Below are 25,237 nucleotides of genomic sequence, written 5' to 3'. Positions count from 1 at the left end.
CCCTGACCTGGTTTTGAGTCCAGTATTGCCTGTGGAGGATGCCTTATTGAAACATTAGTGTGTTTGCTATACTTATTGTTCAGTTCTCGGTACATACATGCAAAAGAATATGTGTGAGCATGAAGGCACCATGGAGAGCACTGCCTGTCATTTCACACACTGGAGAGGCTCATTTTGAATGGTTAATTACAATTGTACACCAGTCCATCATTACTCTACCTAGATACAGGTTAGTCCCACCTCCCATGTTGGTACTCTCCTGTTCCCGGTCTCTCCCCAGGTAGAGTATTTGTCTGAGGAGGCAAGTGCTATTTATTTGTTTGTTACATTTATAAACCGCCCCATCCAAAGGCTCTGGGCGGTGTACAACAAGTTTTAAAAGACATTTAAAAAACCACCATTTAAAACACAGTGCTCAAAACAACAACAACAAAAATTATACAATTCCAAACCCTTTAAAACCAATTAAAATACTTTAAGAACAATTTAAAAACCTTGGAAGGCCAAGCCAAACAAGTAAGCCTTTAGGGGTCTCTTAAAGGCCGACGGTGAGCCTAAACTGCAGATTTCTGCTGGGAATGCATTCCATAGGCCCGGAGCAGCTACAGAAAAGACCCAGTTCTGAGTTGCCACCAGACATACTGGTGGTAACTGGAGACAGGCCTCTCCAGAAGACTGCAACGTGCGATGTGGATCACACAAGTTGGCAGCATACCAGAAAATGGGGAGAAACTCTCTCTGGGTATAGTATTTGCTTCTTCAGACAAACACTGTACTTGGGGAGACCTAGGGTGTGTAGTTATGGAGTGTATCAGGGCATCTGGCGATATGAGGGTGGAACTAGCCATTGTGTTTCTGTTCTCCCTGTTATGAGAATAGGGGCATTACAAGCTTGACTCTGTTTTCATCTGTGAAATGCTGGTGCAGATTGTAAAGATTCTTTATGTAAAGATTCTTTACACTCAAGCCCTGTTCAGATTTTGTTTTAAGGGATGCCTTACTTACATACAGCATTCCAGAGCATGCCCAGAAGTCCTACCCCCAGCACTAATGCTCCTCAAAGCCTCATGCTCCCCATATTCTTCACAGTTATAGTGTTTGTCTGAAGAGAAGAATTCCATAAGTGTGATGGCGTGTGTTTCCATGACTGCAAGGCTTATGTAACCCAGTTGTGACTTTATCAGGTCCTAATCTGGTGTCTATACATGGGGCATAAAAAGGAGAGGGCTCAGCAAAAAAAAAAAAAAAATCTGTTGCTGTTCACATTGGATAGGAGGGGTTTAAGAGAGCCTTTTGGTTGCACCTCGGAGAAAGGAACTGAGGCGTGTAATATAAAGGGGGTTTCTTGATTTGGGATATACTGGGGAACAGCTGAAAATTGCCTGACCCTAATCTAGCCTCTGCCTCACACAGTGATGTTCTGTAGAGAAAATATGAATAGCTAATTTTAAGCTTATACTGTATTTTTATTACTGGATAACAATTGCAAGGCCTCGAAAAAATATGTAACACTTTTAAAAGAAAAAAAAAAGTGTCATCCAAACAGCCAGTTTTTTAAACAACCCATAATAGATATTCTTAATGGACTTGGGAGAAAGACCAACTATTAGAGTAGTAGAGGACAAGTTAGCAGAAGATGAGATCAGGATAAGAATATTAATGCAGCAATTATTTATTGCTTTAGCATCCATGCTACTGTGGACAAAATAATTATCAGATAAGATGCAGGCTCAAGTTGTTCTTATTTTCCTTTCACTAGCAAGGAAAGAAATATCCCCTGTTCATCACAATTACTCCTGATGCCATAGAGGCATCCTGCAGCTGAACAGATACTTACTACGGGCTAACGCTTCTTTGAATGAAGAAAATTAAGTGGTGGAAAAGTGTCCTCAAAACAACAGGGGCTGAACTCACAATCACTTCCCCCCCTTTGCAGGGGCGAGGGACCTATTAGGATGGTCCATCTGAGAAGGTTATTGGATCCAATAGGATTTCAAGAAGCCTTGGTGGGATTTAGTGTTGGCTCTGCCGGTGGTCCTGTTGATGCCCTGGTGGAGAATTGGAACAGCAAACTCACCGGGGGAGTAGACATGATTGTTCCTAAGCGCCCCCTCCAACCAGTTAAAAACCAGGCCCTTTGGTGTATGGTAGGCGACTGGAGTGCAAGTGGAGAAAGACTCGATTTGAATCCGACAGATTACAACATAGAGCACACTTAAAGGTCTATACTCAGGCAATACATGCGGCAAAGAAGCAGTTCTTTTCTGCCCCTATTGCATCTGTGAGTTCAAGTCCAGAGGAATTGTTCAGGGTTCTGAGGGGGCTAGTATGTGCCCCCCCCCTCCTTGAATCAGAATTTGGAGCCATCAGTTACCCACTGCAATGTGTTTAAAGAGTTTTTTGCAGATAAAACTCTTGGATTCAGGCTGACTTAGATGGAGACTCCACAATTAATTTGATGTCTGAAATGGACGTGTCTAGCAATTCCTCTTATGTGGTTCGACTGGATCGGTTTCAGTTTGTGACTCCTGAGGACGTGGACAAGCTGCTTGGAATGGTGAGGACTACCACCTGTTCTCCTGACCCTTGTCCAACATGGCTTGTTCTATCTAGCAGGGAGGCTGTTGTAGGAGGCCTGGTAGAAATCATAAATGCTTCTCTGAGGGAAGGCAGGATGCCTCCTTGTCTTAAGGAAACAATTATTAGACCTCTTCTGAAGAAGCCTGCATTAGATCCCTCAGAGTTGAGCAACTATAGGCCTGTTTCCAACCTCCCATGGCTGGCAAGGTAATTGAGAGGGTGGTGGCTTCTCAGGTCTTGGAGGAAACTGATTATCTAGACCCATTTCAAAGTGGCTTTTGGGCAGGCTATGGGGTGGAGACTTCCTTGGTTGGCCTGATGGATGATCTCCAATTGGGAATGGACAGAGGAAGTGAGGCTCTGTTGGTCCTTTTGGATCTCTCTGCGGCTTTCGATGCTATCGACCATAGTATCCTTCTGGAACATCTGAGAGTGTTGGGGGTGGGAGATACTGTTTTATAGTGGTTCCGCTCCTACCTCTCGGACAGATTTCAGATGGTGTTGATTGGAGACTATTGCTCCTCGAAATCTGAGCTTAAGTATGGTGTCCCCCAAGGTTCCATACTTTCTCCAAAGCTCTTTAACATGTACATGAAACTGCTGGGAGAGATCATCAGGGGATTTGGAGCAGGGTGTTATCAGTATGCTGATGACACCCAGATCTACTTCTCCATGTCAACTTCTTCAGGAGATGACATAACTTCCCTAAATGCTTGCCTGGAAGCAATAATAGGCTGGATGAGGGAGAATAAACTGAAACTGAATCCAGATAAGACAGAGGTACTTATTGTGTGGGGTCAGAACTCTGGAGATGATTTTGATCTCCTAGATGGGGTCATACTTCCCCAAAAGGAACAGGTTCGCGGTCTGGGAATATTTCTAGATCCACACCTCTCCCTGATATCTCAGGTTGAGGCAGTGGCCAGAGGGGCTTTCTATCAACTTCAGCTGATATGCCAGCTGCATCCTTTGCTTGAGATGAACAACCTCAAAACAGTGGTACATATGTTTGTAACCTCCAGACTTGATTTCTGCAATGCACTCTGTGTGGCGCTGCCTCTGTACATAGTCCATAAACTGCAGTTGGTACAGAATGCCGCAGCCAGGTTGGTTTCTGGGTCATGTAGGAGATACTATATTACTCTACACTGGCTGCCGATAAGTTTCAGGGCAAAATACAAGGTGCTGGTTATTAACTATGAAGCCCTATGCAGCTTAGGCCCTGGGTATTTAAGAGAACGTCTTCTTCACCATGAGCCCCATCATCCATTAAGATCGTCTGGAGAGTTTCGTCTGTGGTTGCCATCAGGTCATCTCAGGGATGGGCCTTCTTTGTTGCTGCCTCTGGGCTTTGGAATGCACTTCCTGTTGAAATAAGAGCCTTCCTTTCTCTGGCAACTTTTAAAAAGGCACTGAAATATTTATTCACCCAGGATTTTAATTAATACTTTTAATTAATACTTTTAATGTTGGGTTTTAACTGATTTTAATATTAATGATTTTAATGTTGAAATGATTTTGATTGTAAACTGGCCAGAGACTCATGTTTTGGGCAGTACAGAAATTTTTTGAATGAATGAATAAAGAAGGAAATAATAAAAATAATATGAGAGTAGGACTGTTTCCATATGGTCTGACATCCATCCACCAAAGTTAGAGTGGAAGGCCAGTAGGAAAAAAGGATAGCCTTAACCAGTAATTAAAAATGGCTATCCATGCTCTTGCCTCAACATCAATCAGTCCTGACTAAGCGCAATGCAGCCTTAGAAACACATCTGAAATACTGCCCTTAGGTATTTCAGCTGTATAAGCTCCAATGGGGCAAAGCTAAGAAAAGGGCCCATCTGAGCTCCATAAAGGAGTTGCGCCTGTGACTAGGCTTCAGATAATTTAATTGCAGCTGGTATATAGCAATCTCCTCTGGAGCAAAAATGTGTTAGAGTAGCAGCAGCACTCTGCTGTGCATTCTGTGCTGCATAATTCCCATGGGTTTTCCTACTGCCAGAGGCATGAAAAACAATCCCCAAGTATTTAAAATATTAAACTGGCTCAGTTTTTAGCCCATTTATATGCCAGGTATATATCCTAGGTCTTCTGGCAAACACCATTACTTTTTTGTTTTGTTTTTTGGTAATGGATCTCCAGATGGTCTTCCTCACAGTAGTGAGCAAGAGCCCACCTGGCTCTTCTAAGCCCCATAGGAGTCCTTGAGAGTATTGCTGCATCATCTGCATATAGCAGCACCGGAATATGTCTGTCTGCCAACATGGGGGATGAAAATAGCAATAGCAATAGCACTTACATTTATATACCGCTCTATAGCCAGAGCTCTCTAAGCGGTTTACAATGATTTAGCATATTGCCCCCCAACATTCTGGGTACTCATTTTACCGACCTCGGAAGGATGGAAGGCTGAGTCAACCTTGAGCCCTTGGTCAGGATCGAACTTGTAACCTTCTGGTTACAGGGCGGCAGTTTTACCACTGCGCCACCAGGGGCTGCGCCACCAGGGGCAGTTTTACCACTGCGCCACCAGGGGCATAGTTAAAATCCAATTGTTTTGAATACCCTACTAATGAATTAATATAAAAGTTAAATAAAAGGGGGGCAAGAATGTAGCCTTGAATGTAGCCAAGAATGTAGCCCCTTTTGAGTGGGGACGGCATTAGTTAAATGACCCTGGGGCTTACACCTAACTCTCAGGGACATGAGCAAATAAGAATTGCCCTCATGTAATAAGCAAATAAGAATTAACATATACTAATCAATCAAAATGGCTCCCACCTTCCTCCATAATTTGGCTCTAGGGATGGAATTGAATGCTGAGTTAAAGTCTATAAACACAGAATAAAGAGAAACAATAGCTGAGTGGAATATTTCTCAATTAAGTGCTCTAAGACTACACCCTGATCATTGGTAGGGCATCCTTCCCTATGACCTGCCTGTTTCTCCACCAAAAGATTTTACTGCTCCAGACAATCTCATAGCTTTCAATATAGCACAGAGCTTACTAACTGTACTCAACAGGCTAATAGGACAATAATTAGCAGGATCGCCCTTCTTACCCTTTTTATAGATGGGTATAAAAATTGCTAACCTCCAGTCTCTGGGGATATGGCCAGTTTGGTCTATAAATGTAAATAAAAATGCCAGTATTGGAGACCACCATTCTACATTATTTTTAATTAACTTGAGAGGAATAAGATCATCACTAGGGCCTTGCCCAGTCTTAACTGCAGGATCATGTCCTTGATCTCAGCAGGCAATGCTGGTGGCCAAGCAGGTAAATCATCCAAATCATACCTGGGGGATCGAGGATAATCATCCCCCCCCCGCCCATATAGATCACCAAAATACTTTCCCCAATTATCAGCAGAAATACAACAACCCAGACTTGTCAAGCCTGGATTGATTGGCAATAATATGACAAAGTGTGGCTGAATCATTAACTCTAACTGCCTGAATAAGCTCTAACCAAGTTGCTTTCATAGCATTCCTTTTCCTAAGCTTAAGCAAATATTTATATTATTATTTTTTTCTGTTGGAATAAGTCTTGGGCAGAAATTGACATTACGTAAAGATTGTAATTAATAATAAGTGCTGTCTGAGCTTCAACATACTCCCTATCAAACTACGCTTTTGACCTGTATAAATGAGGCTTAGAATGGCTAGTGCTCTTATAGGTTAGGATCTTCTGCAATTCCTGAACAGGTTTGTTATAATTCTCTAAGCATGAACCAGAAAGTTCCATTGTCAACAAGGAGGAATGAATACATCAAAAGTGTTTAGGACTTAAATAGGACTTAAGAAGTTCTATTATGGTCTTATCCAGTTGAGCAGACCATTTGATCTGCTTTCAATTACAGTCTTTCTTTCTTTAAAAAAAAAAAAAATTAACACATTTTCTTACTGACCCATACACAAGTCCCTGGGCAGTTCACAATCTAAAAACTCAATTAAAGCATTAACACAATTAAAATAATATAAAATACAGATAAAAATACTAAAACTTAAGACTTCAAAACTGTATATTAAAAGCCTGACTAAACAGATATGTTTTCAGGTCCTTCTTTAAAACACCCAGAGAAGTGAAAGTTCTAATTTCATTAGGAAGTGTGTTTCAAAGTCCCAGGGCATCCCTAGAAAAGGCCCAGTTTTGAGTCACCACCAACTGAGCTGATAGCAACTGTAACCAGATCTCCCCAGATTATCTTAATACAAGCCAAGTACCCCTTATCTGGACTGCTTGGGACCAATAGTGTTCCAGATTTTGGACTTTTCCAGATTTTGGAGTCTTCTATTTCCAGTACAGGGTACAGGCGGAACTCTCACAAGAGCTCGCGAAAGTTCCAGCAGCGAGCAATAATGGTGGCAGTGAAGAGGTGGTGGCGAGGAGGTGGATGGCTGAAGAGGCGAGCGGAGGAGGTGGGAGGTGCCAGTGGCAGCAGCAGAAGTGGTGGGGGGTGGGTGGGTGGGCAGGCAGCGGAGGGATGGCCTGGCCCGGCCTGGCCCTGAAGGAGGTGGTGGCGGGATGGCACTGGCGCGGGGGAAGGCGGCTTGACTAAATTTTTAAAGTGAGCTGAGGCGTTTTTGGGGGGAGGGGTTGTTATGGCGTGGTGTCTGGATTTCGGAGCATTCCGGATTTCGGATGTCCGAATAAGGAATACTTGACCTGTAGGTGATGGATTTTATGATGAAGTAGCTGTTCTCTTAAATACCTTAGATCCAAGCCATTCAGGGCTTTATACTAGGTAATAACCAGTGCTTTGTATTTTGTCCAGAAACTTATTGGCAGCCAGTATAGTTCTTTTAAAATGGGTGTAATATTAACTCTTTGGGTAACTCTGGAGACCAACCTGGCTGCTGAATTCTGTACTGGCTGCAGTTTTCAGACTATGTACAAAGTTAACCCAATGTAACGTGCACTCCAGTAGTCAAGACTGGAGGTTACCAGCATATGTACCACTGTTTTAAGGTCATTTATCTCCAGAAATGGACATAGCTGGTGTATCATCCAAAGCTGATAGAAAGTCCTCCGTGCCACTGCCTCAACACGAGAGAAAAGGGAGAGGTTTGGGTCCAGAATTACTCCCAGATTATGTACCTGCTTCTTCTGGGGAAGTGTAACCCCTTCCAGAACAAGCAGTTCCTAAATTCCAACCTCCCACGAGTACCTCCATCTTGCTTGGATTCAGCCTCAGTTTGTTCTTCCTCATGCAGCCCATTACTGTCTCCAGGCAGGCATTTAGGGAAGTTAGGCCATTTCCTGATGAAGTTGACATGGAGAAATAGATTTGGGTGTCATCAGCATATTGATAACCCCTTGCACCAAATCCCCCAGTGATCTCTCCCATAAGTTTCATGTAGATGTTAAAAAGCATTGGAAACAGAATGGAGCCCTGTGGGACCCCATACAATAGTTCTTGTTTTAAAGAGCAACAATCTCCAAGTGACACCACCTGGAACCTACCTGAGAGGTAGGAGTGGAACCACTGCAAAGCAGTGCCTCCCAATTGCAACTCCTTTAGTTGCTCCAAGAGGATACCATGGTCAATGGTATCAAGAACCACTGATATATCCAAAATGATCAAACAAGTCACACTCCACCTGACAATTCCTAATTGGAGATCATCCAACAGGCCAAATAAGGCCATCTCAACCCCATATTGTACCTGGAAACCAGTTTGAAATGGGTCCAGATAATCTGCTTCTTCCAAGATTTCCTGGAGATGACACTCCACCACTCTCTCAATCACCTTGCTCAACCATGGACAATTGGGTTGGAACAGAACGTCTACGTATAGCTGCTGGTCAACAGGCTCTAAATACAGGGTAGTTGGAAAGTGATTGCTATCAAAGTGGCAGGTGACCTCAAAGCATTCAACAGATCTAAACAGATGGTGGGAGACAATTATATAACCAATAACACTCATTTTGGACCCAACCCAAAAGGTAAATTTGGCTGGATAATCACTTTTGATAGAACCATTTAAAATGCACAGGTCTAACCAGTTGGTCATATGTGCCAAGCAGAAACCTGCATGGTTTAACTTCTTATTCTTCGAGGAACATGTAAAGGTAGGCATGCCTATTTTAGGCTTAGGTGGGCAACAATGATATCATGTATATAAAGCATCATCATTTGGACCAACTCTAGCATTTAGACCCCCACCAATCACTACATATGTACTAGGGAAGGCGGAAGAGAAATTAGCTATATATTTCAGTTCTAAAATATTGTTATCAAGTGTCATTAGTGCATCATGTTGTTTTTGGAATTCAGTCTGATTTTTAAGGCATCATCCATTTTAAAGGAGCCCATTTCATTGCACCCACACTAATAAAGCCACATGGCATAATTTTGGATATAAAGCACTACAATGTTATTAAATATAACAACCAATTGAGCAAAGAGGGGATTGGCTCTCCACTCCCTTCAGTGTAATACCTACAGACTTTCTGCCCTTTTACTCCAGACGAGCTGATGCATTGTCTTTCTCCCTTTTTCATATGTTCACTGAGCACAAGGAATGTATGAACAAGTATCTTCCAGAATTTCATAGTACATTTGTGAATTATATTATGGTACACTATGAATCTGGAGAGTGCAATTGCTTGAGAGCCAGAGCTAATCAGGCAGCCTACATAGTTTTCTGCAATCTTTTTTTTAAGATTTTGTTTTCTTGAGGCTTCATTCTCAGCCTTAGATCTGATTGACATGCTGCACCTCACCTTTGAGGATGATAAAGATACTGAAGTGACTGGCTATTCCTGAAACACTACAGGCTTCCATGGCAACTGGGATTGCTCTCCTACAGCTCATGAAGTATGAAGCTAATGAAAAAGGCTCCTTGAGCAAGTCGTCAAATGCTCCCAAGGGGTTGTATTACCTGACAAAAAAACTATAGACTAAGGAATGGTTCACATACATGTGTTCATCACTCATTGATTGCACCATTAAGCCACAACTTGTGGGTAAGTGTGTGTACACCTACCCAGATTCATAGGCGGAACTGGGGGGGCAGGCAGGGCACGTGCCCTAGGTGCCACTGAGGTGGAGGCACCACGCCAGTTCCTGCCACCCCCACCCCATTGCCCACCTGCCCAGCCCCAGGGCCCCTCAGCCACTTGCCTCCAGCCTAGGATCGGCAAGGCCTATGATCAGAGCAGCCTGCAAACCGCAGAGCTCTTCTCTCCCTGCCTCTCAGCTGATCGGTGGGTGGGCGGGGCTTCCAGAGAGGCCTCGGAGTAGGCCTCCCTGAAGCCTGAACTCAGCAGGCCCCAGCAAGCCAGGAAGGAGGCTGGCAGAGCTCCCTGCAGCAGACCAGACCAGACCATCCAGCACAGCCTTTGCAAGGTAGGCTGTGAATTCCTTTTTGTGGTTACCCCCATATATAGGGATCTGCTTGCCATAGGGCTTTGATATGGGTGGTGGGGCGAGACTGAGAAGTCTCTGAATATTTAATTTAAAACAGACTGAAAAATGTGCTGGCTTTAAAAACAAAAACTATCTAAGGCCTATAAGTGGCTTGTTTCATGTCAGAAGATTACAAAAACTTCTGGAACAAATATTTATTTATTCATTCATTCATTCTTTCATCCTCTCTAATAAAACGCTTGGTGTCCGTCCGTGGACGGACACCAAGCGTGTGTTCGTGCCTCCCTTGGCGGTTCTGGGCATGTGCGAAGCCAGGGAGCCACGACCGCCAGCACCCGGCGGACATCTTGGACGGCCACAAGCGGCCGCCCTGAAGAAGCCGGAGAAGCGCCGGCGGGGGAAACTGGCCGAGGCGGCGGCAGAGCCGCCGCTTTGCCCAGAAGAGACGGCGACCAAGCTGGGGAGACGGGGGACGGAACGGAGGCCAACAGAGGCCGGCGGGACAGAGCCAACCGTGAAGGGCCCGGGCCGGCCACGGAGGATGGCAGCGGCGCCTCCAGAGACCGCCCGGCCGGTGATTGAGGGGGGAAGAGGCGGCAGGGGAAGCCTGTCCTCCCGCCGCCCGCTCACCTGCCCTCCCAGCTTTCCAAAATCTCCTTCCCCGCTCCACCCCCCAATTGATTAAGGGCCAAAATGGCCCATGAGAAGGCCGTCGCCCCCGCCTATCTCCCACCCAGCTGCCCGAGCCCACCTTACCCGCTCCAGCCCGCGACAGTCGGGCGAAGAAAAAAAAAACATTATTCGCACAGTGGAAGTGAGGAGCTCAGGAACAGAGCTCCTCTCTGTGCTATGCTGCTGCCCAAACTGCCGCTATGGACGAAAGGACGCAATGTCCTTTGCGTCCATAGCGACAGTTTGGGCAGCAGCATAGCAGAGAGAGGAGCTCTGTTCCTGAGCTCCTCACTTCCACTGTGTGAAAAATGTTTTTTTTTCTTCGCCCGACTGTCGCGGGCTGGAGCGGGTAAGGTGGGCTCGGGCAGCTGGGTGGGCGGGTGGGCGATAGGCGGGGGCGACGGCCTTCTCATGGGCCATTTTGGCCCTTAATCAATTGGGGGGTGGAGCGGGGAAGGAGATTTTGGAAAGCTGGGAGGGCGGGTGAGCGGGCGGCAGGAGGACAGAGGGAGGAGGGGAAAATGGAAAACAAAACAAAACAAAACCGAGAGAGAGAGACAAGCAGAAAGGTGGAAGAAAAAACAACAACCACTTAAAGGCGGGAGAGAAAGCTAGCGCCCGTTATCATAACGGGCTTAAAAATACTAGTTCATTTATAAATGCACTTATGTTCAAGTTGTTTTGCAGAAGGTCTGAGTGAGAACTGTGAAGCATGTGTGGTGCTTTTATTTTATTTTATTTTTCTTGTGTGTGAACTGCTCCCCAATAACTTGCAGGAACTTCAGGGTAAATCTGGCCAACATGTGAATGCAGCACCTCCATTCCAGAGGAGATGTGTGTTAAAGGGCTTAAATTAAAAGCCTCATGTGAAAAACCTCCTGGAATCAAACTTTACTGAATTTGTTCAGAATTCTGAGAAAACAAACATAGGCTCACCCTGCATGGTTGAAAGTCTCCTTTGCTAATCTGCAGCGAGGGGGCTATTTTAATAATTAGCGTTGCTAGTGTGTTCTAGGCATTAAAAGTAGCACAAACATATAGTACTCAATGTATATCACTATATACTGTGAAGTGTGCATGTGTGTATTCAGTGAAATGTATTTCCAGGCAGCATAATTTTGAAATATCAGACTTAAATCCTTGGGGGCCTGGGATGTGTGGAGGCCCTGGACTTTGAGGGGCTGGGGGCCCATTTTAAAATCTCATCTTGGCCCATTCCAACCTTGCTATGCCCCTGGCGGTCACTACACATGGGTTTCTGCACAACACCTGCACAGAAGAAACTTCCATGTAGAAAATGTGTCTCTTGTAAATTGACCCTGAATTTTCCATCCACGACTAGGATATCTGAGAGTTAGAGTCAATAATAAAAGAACAGCACACTGCTTGTGACAGGAAGGGGCAAATTACAATGATTTCTTAGTCTGGCAGGGGCTGGTTTTGGCCCTGGCAGAACTTGGCTGTCTGCTCCTGTTGCAAATGCCTCTGTCTAGTGTGGCAAACTAATGTAGCCTCCTCCCTCTTGGTGTCAAAGTAAGCACTGGTGTGGTGAATGCACATATACCCCATCATGAGCCAACAGTCATCATAAGACAAAGGCTGGCAGGAATCATTCACTGGTTTATAGACTGCCCCCCCCTTCTTCTTCCCCTATTTTGCTAGTGGCTATTTGGGCAGGTGATCCTCTAAAAAGAATGAGATGAGACAGAGAAAATGACACTTGGAATCCTCACATAACTCCTGACTGTTGTTCTAAGTCTTTTACAGAGATGGCTCATGTTTTCAGGTTTTGATCAACAACCATGTCTAGATGGTACAGTGTTCCTTTTAACAGGGATTTCCAGATATTGTTGACTACAAGTCCCATCATTCCTGTTTGGACAGGGGCGCAATTTCAGTGCTTGCCCTAGGCGCTATTTTCCCTAGTTACGCCTCTGCCCAGATTAATCGCCACAAACAGAACTTTAATGACACCAACATCCTCTTAAACACAGCAAACACAATACTTTTCAATAGAGAAAAGTATTTGACTGAGAGTGATCAAGTGATGAGAGATGAAGTTATATGTCCTTGTCAATCAATTCTAAATGGGTACTTTGGCATTTGCATCTGTAAATTTGTGTTGCCTTCCTCTCTCTTTCTCACCTTTTCCTGCGCTCCCTCCTCTAACATGTCCTTCAGCCATTTCTTATTTCTCCCCTTGTCTCACTTGATGAGCTGACTACCCTATTGTTATTGTCTATGCCCCCCTTACCTTGTCTCCACCCTACTCCCACTTGCTACCTCCCTCACCATCTCCTCTCCCTTCCACCACATTTTCATCTTTCTCCTTTCTCTGGTGTATTGAAACATGCTACTATTTCCCCTAATTTAAAAATAGCCCCCCCCCAACCCCTTTAATCCATCCTTCCTCTTTAACTTCTGCCCAATCTCCTTTCTGCCCTTTGTCTACAAACTTCAGGAGTATACCACTGCCTCAACTTCCCCTCCTCCAACACTGGTTTGATCCCTAAAACCTGGCTTCTATGTCTGCACTCCATTGAGACTATCCTTAAAAAAAAATCCCTAATGATCTTCTCACTGCTGAATTAAAAGATCTCTCTTCTGTCCTCATCCTTCTTGACTTCTCTGGTTCCTTCAGTACAGTTGATCTCTCTCTCTTTCTTGACTTTCTTCTTGCCCTTTCCCTTGTCACTAGGCAGGCCTGCTCAGCTTCCCCCCCCCATCTCTTTTTGGACTACAACTCTCATAATCACCAGCCACAGTAGGCAATAGCCAGGGATTATGGGAGTTGTAGGCCAACATCTGCAAGACGGCCAAAATTGAGCAGGCCTGGACTAGAGTAAGTCCCAGAGAACATCTGTTGAATCTCTTCCTACTTGTCTAATCAATGGAGACCCATCCTTCATTTTCCATCTCTCTGCTGGGATCTGTACTTGTCTTACTGTAATTCTCTCTATATACACTATCCCTGGGTGACCTCATTATATCTCATGATTTCATTGCCAGCTATGTGCTTATAACTGACACTCGACCCTGCCCTGGCATTTTCTCTCCAGTCATTCTCATGTCTTTCTGATATTTCTGCTTGGATGCTTAAACTCAATAATCATCCAGATAAGATGGAAGTACTTATTGTGCGGGGTCAGAACTCTAGAGATGATTTTGATCTCCTTGTTCTAGATGGGGTCACGCTTCCCCAAAAGGAACAGGTTCGCAGTCTGGGAATACTTCTGGATCCACACCTCTCCCTGGTATCTCAGGTTGAGGCGGTGGCCAGAGGGGCTTTCTGTCAGCTTCGGCTGATACACCAGCTGCACCCGTTTCTTGAGATGAACTACTTCAAAACAGTGGTACATATGTTGGTAACCTCCAGACTTGACTTCTGCAATGCTCTCTATGTAGGGCTGCCTTTTTACGTAGTCCGGAAGCTTCAGTTGGTACTTTGTTGATAGAGTTACACTGACTGCCAATAGGTTTCCGGGCAAAATACAAAGTGCTAGTCATAACTTATAAAGCCCTAAATGGCTTAGGCCCTGGGTTTCTAAGAGAACATCTTCATTATAAGCCTCACCGCTCATTGAGGTCATCCGGAGAGATCCGTCTCCAGTTGCCGCCAGCTAGGCTGGTGGCCACATGGGGACAGGCTTTTTCGGTTGCTGCCCCAAGACTGTGGAATGCGCTCCCTACTGAGATACAATCCTTCCCATTTCTGAACATTTTTAGAAAGCATTTGAAAGCCCACCCAAGCTTCTTCAATTCTTTAAAATTTTAAGGTTTTAATTTGTGGATGGTTTTTAAGTTGTTAAATTGTTTTACGTTTTTGTATATATTTTAACTTGTTTTATGCTATTGTTAACCACACAGAGATGAAACTTTGGGGCAGTGTACAAATGTGATTGATAAATAAATAAATAAATAAGTTTGAAACTCAGATTCTCATCTTTCTTCCAAGCCCTCCCCTACTGTATATACTCTCTTTATTGTTGGCAATGTCACCATCCATACTGTAGATGCTGCCATTGCCATGAGATATAATTTTTTATTTTTATTTTTGCTCCTCCTTCTGCTTTGTTTGCCATGTTTGGTGTGTTGTCAAGAGGCTTAATTCTTCTTCCTTTACAGTCTTCTTCCATATAAAAATATGGCCTATCCTCTCTGGCACTTTGACAAAAGCTCTATTTCATGCCTATGTTATCTCTTGGCTTGATTACTGAAACCTTGTCCTTTCTCCTCTTCTGTAGTCTCACCTTATTTCCCTCATTCTATCCAAAACTCTGCTACCAAAATTATTAATCTCCTTTGTTGCTCTAATTATGGGCCACTTCTCCTTCAACTCCTTTACTGCCTTTCCATCTGTTCCCACAGTACTGACCTCTGCACAGTACTGCACTTTTCTTTGTGCTGGGGGGGCCCTTTAAGAGAGACTGAGCCCTCTTTAAGAACTCTATGGGGAAAGTGATGGGAAGGGCTACATTCCCCAGCACTCTGTATATGCCTTCCAAGATGGTACAGGGGCTCAAGAGGTCTCAGTTTCCCTTAAAGGACCCCCCGCACAGTGCAGGGCAAGGCACAGCACAATGAGAAGGGTCATCTCCACATGGTGCTAAGGGGACTGTGCAGAGTATTCAGCTTTGGCCAAAGCTTCACACAGACCCAATAAACAATTAGTCAAGGAGCCACACTTTGGGTTGATGTGGGCTGCTGCTGGCTCCCAGGTCTTACATTGAAGAACACTGATCTGTATGATGCTTCATCTCTTACTTCCTTCAAATCCCACCTGCTTTTGAAGCTTTCAGCACAATGCCTTAGTCCCCACAATGCTGTAACTAAGTTTATGTAAGTGTAATGGAAATGGTCACATATTCTTTTTTTGTTGACCCTGCCTCCATTTCCCCATTCCTCTTCTGTCTCTTGGTGTTGCATTTTAGATTGTAAGATCTAAAGTGCAAGTGTGTGTAAGCTTAGTAACAAATCTTCAGAATGGTGGCACAGAAAATTGTCTATGAGACCAAGGTCCCTATGAGTTAATATAATAATGTCACTGTGGTAGGTGAGTGACATGCATACCTATTTTCTAATGTCCATAGCCATTCTAAGACACCGCAGTAAAATGATAAGATAATTGATTATCAGAATCCATTTCAAATAATATGGAATTGAAATGTTGTTACTTCCCCCCACCCCACATTTTTAGGAGACATTCTGGTGAGATTTGCTAAACTGCAGCAACATTTTTCAGATCTTTAATGTAATTGACAGTATTTGGTTAAATATGTTGTCACAATTATTTGGTGGTTCCCAGGTACATGCAATTTCTTTCCTTTCCCAACCCGCACCTGCTTGTTCATTCCTGAAAACTATACTTCTCATATGAGAGTCTCAGGGGGCAAAATGCAAGCTGATTCTGGCCACATCATTCATCCCAGTTGCTGAAATGCCTCCGTGAAGCAGATGAAATCTACTATGCTGGACACGACTGCATTCCATCCAGCAAAAAACCCATTACCTGGATTTGCAAAGCTTTAGGACAACAGGCTAAAAGAGAGATATTGTTGACCAAATTGTACAATCATTCCTACTGTTTCAGTAACAACTAATATAGTTGGTTTTAGAAATGGATTCTCCACCCCCACCCATGGCACAATTTGTTGGAGGTGTCATTGTTATCCAAACGGACAGAAGGTTGACTGTACAAACACGTCAAAATATAAAATTGGACTGGGAGATTATGTGTTTAGGGAGGTGTAGGAGAATCGCACAATTTAAAGAAGTGTATGTGCTATATTTGTGCTGCATTTTTAAAGATTAGGTAGGTGTAGGAGAAATGCACAATTTAAAAAAGTGTATGTGCTATATTTGTGCTGCATTTTAGTCCTTGTCTTTAACTGATGCCTTTATTTTGTCATGGATTAAATATGCCTTAAAAGTTTAAATAAATAGTTATTAAAAACCATACATACCCTTCAAACATTAATTAATTATACTGCTATAGATCGTGCTGTAAGCAAGAGAACTGAAAGCTATCAAATTTAACAATCGGATTAAGTGTGTGTGTGTGTGTGTGCGTGCACGTGCACATGCAGGTAAAAGAAACTCTTAATAATATTTTTATGGACAGAAACAAAGGTTAAGACCCACACATGTCAAATTAGACATTACTTTAGACATGTTCTGTGAAGTTCTGTGCTTATTGTTTCTGTCTTAAATACTACAATTCAGGATCATTGTCAAGGGAGCAGATTTTAGCTCGTGTCCATGCTGTGATCTTGATCCAGATTGGCCCTCTCTTCATAGTTGTTGTATGACCAGGGATCATGCCCAATGTTTTAAAATAAGAGATGCATTTATTATTCATTCAAACTAAGATTAAGTTAGTCTGTTTACAATCTACAGCAGAGTGAGTAGACTTCAGACACTGTGAAGAATTTGTATGTAAAAGGTGAAGTGGTCATTGCTCTGTGGTGGATCACGCAGTCCATGAGGAAGGTCCCAGGTTTAATCTCTGTGATCTGCAGGTAGCACTGGCAAAGACCCCTCTCTGAAACACTGGAGAGTAGCTATCATTCAGTGTACACAATACTGAGTAAATGAATAAATGTTTGGACTCAATATAAGCTAGCTTTCTATGCTGTGAACACGGAAAGTCATTTCTGACAGTTTCTCTCTCATATACACACACACACACACACATATGAATAGCAAACCCCATAGAGTGCAATTTCATTTAAAAAATAAAAACAAAAACCCTTCAGGTGTTTAGCTCTCAGGGAAATATTATGCATGCATCGCCTCATCCCTTTAATCAACTTGTCATGTCAATTTTTGTGATCAAGAAACTGAAATGAGAATGGTGCTGTCCCAATAATCCAGATGGTGTGCACTGCATAGTTTAGTGCTTTCAGTTTGTAACAAAGCCACATGCCAGGGGGAAAAAATAATCTTGCCCGACATATAGGCATAACTTTTTCAGAAGAGCCAGAGCTTGCTCTTTCTTGACAACAGTTAGTAATAGCCTAGAGACAAGATTTTTCACTGCAACTGCAGCCTCGTTTGAGTACTGCTGCTGATGCTCTCTCGTCAGGATTTATTCTAAGCTTTTCCCCAATAGCACAAGAAGCCAGTGCAGTCCCAACATCCTCATTCTGTGAGCACCTCCCAAGGTTTTTGAAAACCTTGAAAAAGAATTGAAAAAGAAAAAGAAAACCATAGCAGGGAAGGGGAAAATGAGAATGAACTTAAGAGAAAGAGGAAGAGAAGGAGGACAGAGGAAGTAAGAATGGACAGAAAAATAAGAGAAGGAAAGAAAAAAGGGTGTCTTGCAGAGAAAGGATGTGATTATCTTCTTTCCCAAACTATAGTTGAGGGCTGCAGCATTTCCCCCTCCTTGATTTTTACAGCTCTATTCCTTATTAAACCTACATATTCCCAGCTACACAAAAACCTAGTTCCCACTGCACAATTTGTTTCCCATTGCACAAAATGTGTCCAGCTGCACATTAGAATAAAACCTGTCTATCATTAGACAATTCCTGTGGCTTGCCTATCAATATAGTCCAAGGATGACTTAGATTTAATTTTAATAACTTCTTGGACTTTTTGTGTGCAATCTACTGTAAGCAGTATTTTATGTTATTGTCTTAATAATTCATATAAAAAACAAAATGAAAGTAGGGAGATGGTTGTTGAATCACTACAATTGTCTCCTATGCAGTTCTGCAGGTCTAACACTCCTTACTAACTGAAAGAGGAATTGTTTTACAATTATAATTGCTCATTCTGTTTGGTGAGTGGTTATTGAGGAGAGGGTCTTTTTCGCTTCAGTGCTATTTACTGACTGCTCTCCCAAAAAGGGTTCACCTGGCACTGCCTCATGTCTTCTTACTTTTTAATTTAAGCAAATATTTTTAATTTAATTCTCCCAGGCTTTTAAAAACATTAATTGAAATTGATTTTATCTGCTGATCTGTTTTTAAGTATTCTATATTTAATAATGATTGGTTGTATCTATTGTTATTGTTAGCTACCCTTATCATATTCATCCTTAAGGGCAAGGTAAAAACCCTAGAATAAACACATCATTACATTCTGAAGTTGAAAGAAAAAACATGCATGGCTCAGAATATAGTTACTTTAAAAAAGATTTGAATTAGAGTTGTTAAGAAGATTCAATGACTCAGATCCAAGGGGAAGGTGCTTGCACTTGAATCCAGTTTTCACTGACCCCTCCCCCCTGCTCCCTGTTGCATCTTTTTGTACCAAATATCAACCTCCTCCAAAGAATCCATCAACCAGCAGGACTGGATTTGGGTGCAGGGGGAAGGAGGAGACCGGAAAGCTCCATTCTGTGAACCGAACTTTGTTTCTATCACAAAAAGTTGGAATTGAGCCTATGCTGTTAAGAATTTAGTTGGATTCCAAAGGCCTGGTTGAGACATTTAGCCAGGGCAGCAACAGCCTTTATGTGATGGCAGAGGAGGAGTCGTGTGCCCTGCAGGTCATCCTCTCCACCATGTACCTAAAGTAGACATCAGCATTCCACACAGAAGCCCCTATGGATGCGGTGTGAGGTCATGCAGGTATTTGAACTGAAGAGTTATCAGTCTTCTAATAGGTCTAGTTGTCAGTTTTAATCTACATTTATTTCTTCTTGTCAGCTACAGATGTTATCTAGGATGTCCAGGTGCCTGAATTAATTAATTAATTAAAACAGGTGAGTTCAATCCAGCTGAGAAATGTCCAGTTGGTAGTTCGTTCATTTAGAATATTTGTAAACCACTTTCCAACAACAAGAACAAAAGTTCTCAAAGTGTTTTACATAGTATAAGGAATGAGGAGATGATTCCCTGTCCTAAAGAGAGAGTCAATAGTCACCAAAGGGACAATATGCTGACTTGAATAGGGACAATTTCCATTCTTCTGCTAAATGTAAGAGAGCGACCACTAAAAGATGCCTCATTGCACAGGCCTCCATGCAGAGTGCACACATCACATTTTACAAGCATTTTGGAGAGGATGGGAGACAGGTGCACCTGCTCCTTTCTCCTCCACCTGCTCCTTTACTTCTCCACCACACTTCAAAAAGTGTAACAACTTTTCTAAGTGTTTTCTAAGTCTTTTCTAACCAAGCCTTTGGAGTTGAGTGTGCCTGGGACATACCCAATCCAATGTATGTGATATACTGGACTCCATTTGTTAAAAAAAAAAAATCTGCACTGATTCAGGCATTTACTAGCCTGCATCATATTGCCATGAGTTTGGAATAATTAGTCACCATTAAGAATCTTGCAAGTATCACATTTTTTATTTATCAGCAAAGGCTCATGGAAAGGTATAAAATTATCTCATCTTGCTTCCCCCTCTGCCAAGGAGGTATGTGTAAGGCACTGTAAGAAACTGCAGGCAGTTTCTAGCAGAAAGAGTCTGAGAAAGGATTTCAATCCCCTGAAGAATGCACAAGCCAGCAAAAAAGTAGGGATGGGCAGAATATTTTGACGCTGAAACATTTCAACTTGAAACGGGCTTGGAACAAAACAACCTGTTTCAAGCTAGGAAAAAACCAACCCCGTTTCAATCAACATGTTTAAATGTTCCAAGCGCCATTTTGAAGGCCTGTTGTTTCCTTGCTGGTTTTCTGGCACTGGCTTCTGATTGCCTTGCGATCTGCTTGCTTCTTGGTTGGCTTTTTATCATACAAATAGAGTGTGGTCATAGCCAACTGTGCCCCCATTGGCTAGGGGGAGGGAGGAGAGAGGGGGAGGCCAAACGAAAGTGTTTCAAAATGTATTTCAAAATGTTTCAAAATGTATTACCCATTTCAAACTGGTTTCCGGGCGGGCTATGGGATGGTGACTGCCTTGGTCAGCCTGATGGATGATCTCCAATTGGGAACTGACAGAGGAAGTGTGACTCTGTTGGTCCTTTTGGACCTCTCAACGGCTTTCGATACTATCGACCATAGTATCCTTCTGGAGAGTCTGAAGGGGCTGGGGGTGAGAGGCACTGTTTTACAGTGGTAAAACAGATTCCAGAAGGTGTCAATTGGAGATTGTTGCTCTTCAAAATATGAGCTTAAGTATGGTGTCCCTCAAGGCTCCATACTCTTTCCAATGCTTTTTAACATCTACATGAAATCGCTGGGAGAAATCATCAGAGGATTTGGAGCTGGGTGTTATCAGTATGCTGATGATACCCAGATCTACTTCGCCATGTCAACCTCTTCAGGAGCTGGCATATCCTCCCTAAATGCTTGCCTGGAAGCAGTAATGGGCTGGATGAGGGAGAATAAACTGAAGCTGAATCCAGATAAAATGGAGGTACTTATTGTGCGGGATCAGAACTCCAGAGGCAATTTTGATCTACCTGTTCTGGATGGGGTCACACTTCCCCAGAAGGATCAGGTCTGCAAAGGATTAGGTCTGCACCTAGAGACAGAATTAGGCCTGTCTCTAGGCGCAGAGTGGCATTAGAGACACAACATGGAACTTGGATGACTGCCTGCAGGAATTTGGATTGCATGCACTCCAGTGGCGCAAAGACAGGGGCATAACTATAATAGGGCAAGGGGAGACAGTTGTCTGGGGGCTCACTGTCTTGGCCCCCCCGCCGAGGCAAGTCACATGACTGACTCCCCTAGCCATTCACCTGCCTGGACTTCCTTCAGTCTATTCATCCTCTGAAATTGATGTGAGTGTTAAGACCTGGATCTACCAGAACAGCATGTCTTTCTCTAGTACCATTAAATGACTTGTATTGTCCACAATTTACAAAACCTTTAAAAAAATAATTTAGGATGATCTATTCTTGCACATAGGTGTTACACACACACGCACACACACACACACACACACACACACACACACACACACACACTATGCTATATATCTATATAACACTATGCTTTTTGTTACTACTATTCAGCCTCATTTAAGATTTCTTTACTTCACGAGCTGAGCTTCAGTGAGGGGGCACATTTTAAAATCTTGTCTCTGGGCCCACTCCAACCTTGCTACACCCCTGGGCAAAGCTGTGTGCCATGAAGAAGCTGGGCTAGTGGTTTGGCAATGAACAGATCGAGGAAGCTGGTCTACCAATTGGGATTTGTGAGTAGACCAATCTTCTGCTCTGGACTGAGTCCTTCAGCCCACCTCACAGAGCTGGTCTACTTACTGATCCCAACTGGTAGACCAGCTCTCCCAGGAAAGAAGCACAATTTTTAGGCCTGTTTTTCCAGCAAAAGAGGCCTGAAAATTGCAGGTTTGGGTAGAATTGGGGTGATTTGTTAGGGCAGCCGGCCAAGCCAGCTGTTTTTGACAAATCACCTGGGGTGGGGGATGGAGGGCTGTGATTTGATTTGACCATGAATCGAATCACAGATATTGATTCATGCACATCCCTAGATGGCTGAGCTCGAGTCCATGCTGAATACTGAGGAAGTAATAGCCCTGGCAGTGGTGGATCGGCTCAGGACATCCTTGGGTGCATTGGCAGCGCATGCTTGGTCCTCCCTATGTGATCCAAGGATGAAGGGCAAAGCTATCACCCCTGACCAGCTGCCCAGGTGAAGGAAACTCCTGGTTGGGCAAGCCCAGGAGAGGAGGCTGGGGTGCAACCAAGAGGAGGGTGCTGGAGTGCTTACTGTTAGTGCATACTCCACCCCTCAGCATCACCACCACCTCCTCTTGCTCCAGCAGCATGGTGTCACTGGAAGACTGTGCTATAGCTGCTATAACTATGTGGTTTTGCTGGATCTCAGATTGACAAAGGCAGAACTTAGGTGTCATTGTTTTATTTGTGAGATAGTGTTGTGGCGAGAAATAGACAGTGGCCTCTCTCTCTCTCTCTGATATTTCTTGGTGATTGCAGTGATGAGCTCCATGTCTGGCCATGAGACTAACTTCTGCGTCACTTTGGTCTGCTCTCTGCATCCTGCATTGCAAGGAGTACTTAGTCAAAATGTGGCTGAAGTTGCTGTAGTTGAGCTTATGGCTATGCTTGCTTCTAATGGTCCTGCTGTGGCAGCTATTGCAATGCTAGGAAGTAAGGAGTCATAATTGTGTGTGAGAGAGCAACTTGTGCCAATGATGTTACAGGGAAAAGATTCCCTTTTAAGGTGTGCTTCTGCAATGTTTTTCAAGGCAGGGTTGTAAAATGCATGGCAAATTGTGTGCACTCTGTGAGTGCAGCTTGTTTTGGTCATAGGAAACAATGCAGAAAATTGAAAGACCCCATTGCTCCACATGGATAGCTCCTAGGGACACCAAAGTGGGTCGGGGTGGTAGAGCATGATGGGTGTTACCTACTACCCAACCCACAAAAGAAATGGGCAAGTGGACAATTTTGAACATTTTTTTAAACTTTTCCTCAAACCCCCATAGGATCCTATGGGGAAAGATTAAAAATGTGTTAAATATCATAGGCCTGCTTATTTATTTGTGGGTTTGGTGGTAGGTACCATTGTACTGTGCTTTAGTTCATCAATTAAAAAATGTGTGGAAATGAGTGTGGTAAATTACTAGTCTTGAACACATGCAGAAGAAACACATCCATCCAGAGAGAAGAGGTGCAAAACACTTAAATGAACCACTGGTGGAGGCAGGTTGTTTCTCCCCAGATGGTAAAACTAAACATTTATTTCAGTTCTTCCTTTTTTAGTATATTGTGTTAAGAATGCCTCCCTCTCCATTTCTCTTTCATTTTGACCTTTCCAGTCCTAAATGCAATAGGCAAAGTCCTTAATAATTCCCTTGAGCACATCAAGAAAAACTCTTCCACGTGCAGTGACTCATAGGAGAAAAATCATTATTCCATCAGTCTTTGACTGACTGCCCTTTCCTGACACTAGGCTGCAAATCTACATTTTTAAAGCATATGAAAGAGCAATGCATTTCTTATTACCGGGAAAACAGAAACCAATGGCACTCTATTTCCTGTGAAATGGTTTCAGCAAAAGCTGTGAAAAGTCCTTGACAGAGTAGGACTGATAACTGAAGATATATTTCACATGCTGAAAGTCTGAACCTGACAATCTATTTTGCTTTTCCATTTCAGTAACACTGACAGTCAGTGTGGTTCAATGGATGATAGATTATTGACACTGACTTGGGAGAGGACATTGGCTTGAGCAATTAGGATTCCAGAATATCCTGCATGCTCCCAACACCAGACACACTGGCCACATTTGCATGTAGCGTGAAACTGGAGGTTGCTGAACCCGCGGTAAATTTTCCAAACTATGAATCGCATCGCAGATGGTCATCCAACTGCAGTCTGGCAACCTCCCTTTTCAGGGCAGGGGAGCCCCTCCTCTTCCCAAAGGAGATTTTGCCATGGGTCTGGGCATAGCTGGTTGGGCAGACTGGGGAAACACCAGGACCAAGGAGAGATATTTACTCTCATCTAAATTTCCAGGGTTTGAACTGGCATTGCATTATATTAAGATCTGCTGCCGTGGGGAATCATGGGAGAGGGGAGCCCTGATTTCCAGCCCCGGTTTCCAGGAGAGTGGGGTCGCTATTTGGCGCAAAGATTAAGATGGACATGTTAAAATGTGGATGGGCTGGCAGAAGGCATGCTTTGACAGTTTCTTTGTGGCAATCGCCAAGACAGGGAGAGCTGTTGCTGGGGTACCCATCCACACACCTTGCTTGTCTAGAGCAACCTAGTTGGGCGGCATCTGCCGTCTGGCCTCCATGCATGTCTTCATGGCCTGAAACTCTTGTGAGAGAGCAGTCCATGGGAGAAGGGATGTCATCACACAATATTAGTGGTTCTGCCTGACACCCCTGTCCCCACAGATGGTTCTTCTCATGAATTGTGAAGGGGCATCCCCACGGCCTTGCACTCTGAGTGATGAGGCCTTACACTCTCAAGCACAGCATATGTTTTCATCACATAACGTCAAACCACTCCTTTCATAGGGGGCAATGCTGATCCTGCTGCCCAGCCCTTTTCATGAGTAAGCCTAGGGACCGCACACATTCCCCCAAGGGGAAGGAGCTGCACCCCCCTTCCACAACATCACTGTACAAAAATTAGAGCAGAGCCATTCAATAATTCCTGGTTGTGGTTGCCTTTTAAACCCGGTCCTGGGTATTGCCACCCTGCCAAATGTTGCTGTCCCAGCCCTCCAATGGGGTTGCCCTGCTTATGTTGCCATTTTGAGTGCATGCGCTTGTGAACTCACTTCACTTTCAGCGAGCAAAGCAAATAATGCCCATCTTATCATCCCGACCCCTTTCTCTCCTGATTGCCTGGAAGGGGGAGCAAGGTACAGGGTGGGAAGAGGCATGCCCCTGTGTGACTTTGCCATTTGACAGACTGACAAGCTTGGGATGAGACGTGGGGGTGTCCCTATTGCTGGGCAAGTGCTTTGTTGGATTGGAGATCCAGGGGTGGGGCAAGTGCTCAGAGAGGCTGCCAGTGAGAAGTACCATAGGCATGGAGCGGGCATGATCCTAGGTGGGTCTGCACTGTCGTTTTTATGATAAGGGTTCAAGAAACTGAATGAAACCATAGTTATGGCAATGTTTGGACATAACTCTGCTGCCAAAAAACATCAAGTTATGGTGGGGAAACTCACTACAAACTGAAGGTTCAAACTGGAGT

At 43.8% G+C, this 25,237-nt stretch overlaps 1 long non-coding RNA gene across 1 annotated transcript in view; it reads left to right on the top strand.

Moving 5' to 3' along the window:
* Positions 1–9,832: 9,832 nt before the first annotated feature.
* LOC128324468 (uncharacterized) overlaps positions 9,833–25,237 on the top strand; it is a 50,904-nt gene continuing 35,499 nt past the window's right edge. The window contains exon 1 of the long non-coding RNA XR_008306876.1: positions 9,833–9,937. This is a non-coding gene — a long non-coding RNA (uncharacterized LOC128324468). The remainder of the gene's footprint in view (positions 9,938–25,237) is intronic.

This window comes from Hemicordylus capensis, chromosome 4 (genome assembly GCF_027244095.1).
Source record: "Hemicordylus capensis ecotype Gifberg chromosome 4, rHemCap1.1.pri, whole genome shotgun sequence".
NCBI lineage: Eukaryota > Metazoa > Chordata > Lepidosauria > Squamata > Cordylidae > Hemicordylus > Hemicordylus capensis.
This window is presented reverse-complemented; position numbering and strand designations above follow the sequence as displayed.